This window comes from Phocoena sinus, chromosome 15, assembly GCF_008692025.1.
Source record: "Phocoena sinus isolate mPhoSin1 chromosome 15, mPhoSin1.pri, whole genome shotgun sequence".
NCBI lineage: Eukaryota > Metazoa > Chordata > Mammalia > Artiodactyla > Phocoenidae > Phocoena > Phocoena sinus.
Window position 1 is genome coordinate 46171857 of NC_045777.1, and position 2289 is coordinate 46174145.

At 39.7% G+C, this 2289-nt stretch overlaps 1 non-coding gene across 1 annotated transcript; it reads left to right on the plus strand.

The window, feature by feature from the left end:
* The first annotated feature begins 1364 nt into the window (after positions 1-1364).
* LOC116741096 lies at positions 1365-1499 on the plus strand. The gene has a single exon (XR_004346064.1). It is a non-coding gene; the product is annotated as a small nucleolar RNA SNORA70 (small nucleolar RNA).
* The last annotated feature ends 790 nt before the right edge of the window (positions 1500-2289 follow it).

Below are 2289 nucleotides of genomic sequence, written 5' to 3' on the forward strand. Positions count from 1 at the left end.
GGACAGAAAAAAAGGGTGAGAAGAATCGGGGGATGAATGCAGTCAGGGTGTCCTGAGAAAAAGCCAGAGGCATGAGGAGAGCAGGATGAACTCATAAGGAAGCACCTTTTCATTATGAAGAAAATTACTCCTGACTCCTAAATGTAGGTAGCTATGTGTTAACAAGATTTTAATGTTGAAAATATTATTGAAAAAACTTACAAATATGGCTAGTAATGGGAGATTTAATAATATATTATCCAAGAAGAAATGGTTGATTTTGCTTATCTTAATCTTAGTAAAAGAAGACACAAAGGACCTGGAACTTAAATCATTTTGGCAAAAGGAATTAATCTTTTTGTTTACCCGGGGACTTGACATTGGTGAGCAATGGGATACTGGAGGATGAAAATTTTAACCTGATGCTGTCTGATAGAAATATGGTGCCAACCAGACATGTAATTTAAAATTTTCTTGTACCCACATTATAAAAAGTAAAAAGAAACAGGTGAAATTAATTTTTTTAATTTTTACTTTTTTCTTCCAGCTTTATTGAGGTATAATTGACATATACCTTAATATATATACAGTGCTGTATAGTTTAAGGTGTACAGCATAATGATTAGACTTACATACATCATGAAATTATCACACTGAGTTTAGTAAACATGCATTGTCTCATATACATACAAAATTAAAGAAATAGAAAAAAATACTTTTCCTTGTGATGAGAACTCTCAGGACTTATTCTCTTAACAACTTTCATATATAACATACAGCAGTGTTAACTATATGTATCACGTTGTACAACACATCTCTAGTACTTATTTATCTTATAACTGAAAATTTGTACTTTTGACCACTTTCTTCTGATTCCCCATACCCACACCCACCTTCACTAACCACAAATTCGATCTCTTATTCTGTTTGTTTTTGAAGTATAATTGACCTACAACACTGTTAGTCCCCATTACACAAGACAGTGACTTGATATTTCTATACATTTCAAAAGGATCACCAGGATAAATCTAGCCACAATACGTCAGTGTAAAGACATTACATAGTAATTGACTCTATTCCCCACACTGTACACGTCATACCGGTGACATTTACTTTGCAACTGCAAGTTCGTACCTCTTAATCTCCCTCACCCATTTCTTTCCTCCCCCCGAATCCTCCCCCCTTCTCTGTATCTATAACTCTGTTTCTGAAACAGGTAACTTAATTTTAATAATGTATTTCATTTCACCTAATGTATTTTAAATGTCCTCATTTCAAACGTAATCAACATAAAAATTATTAAAGAGATAGTGTACATATTGTGTATTTTTCACACTGATCGGCCATCACAGTTGAGACACAACATTTTTCATAGTTCATGTGATTTGCAGACAATTAAGCTGACCATGCTCTTTTCCCCATGGGGGCCTGGTGTGCAATGGCTGCAAACAGTAGCCTCGTCGGTAGCGTATGCAGCCTGTTGCCTGTGTGGGTTGCCCTAAGGGGCCTTGGAGACAGCCCTTGCCCGGGACATCGTGACTGGCGTGCTGTCCCCAATCTAGGCTCCAGACAGGTATGCACGGTGCCTTTGGAAAGCCCCAGGGCACAGTGGCCAGGGTCCACATTGGCCAAGTCATAATATCCATCTGCAGCAAGCTGCAGAACAAGGAGCGTGTGACTGAGGCCCTCCACAGGGCCAAGATCAAGTTCCCTGGCCGCCAGAAGATCCACAGCTCCAAGAAGTGGGGATTTACTAAGCTTAATGCAGATGAATTTGAAGACATGGTGGCAGAAAAGCGTCATCCTGGATAGCTCTGGAGTCAAATATATCCCTAATCGTGTTCCTTGGACAGATGGTGGACAGTGCAGTTCCCTGCACTCATGAGAGCCTTGGTGCTGTCCCTTCTATACACACACCCACCAATAAATTCTACTTTCCTGTCCAAAAAAATGAAAGGTATCTCTACTCAAACAATAAAGTTGTGTTTCACAGGAAAACATATTTACTCTCCTTTAGTTTGAAGACTTAAATTAATTAAAATGAAACAAAATTAAGGATTCAATTCCTCGGTGGCAGTAGCCCTATTTCAAGTGCTCAGCAGTCACACGTGGCCGTGGCCTGCTGTTATGGACTGGACAGCTCTCACCCAAGGGGGCCCCGGGATGTTCATGCAGTCCAAGTCTGCTGCCAATCTTCCAGCAAGAACTTATTGGGTTAGAATAGACATAGTTTGTGCACATCCTGGCTTTATGGGCTGAATTGTGTGCCTCCAAATTCATGCGTTGAAGCCCTAACTCTGAGGTAATCAC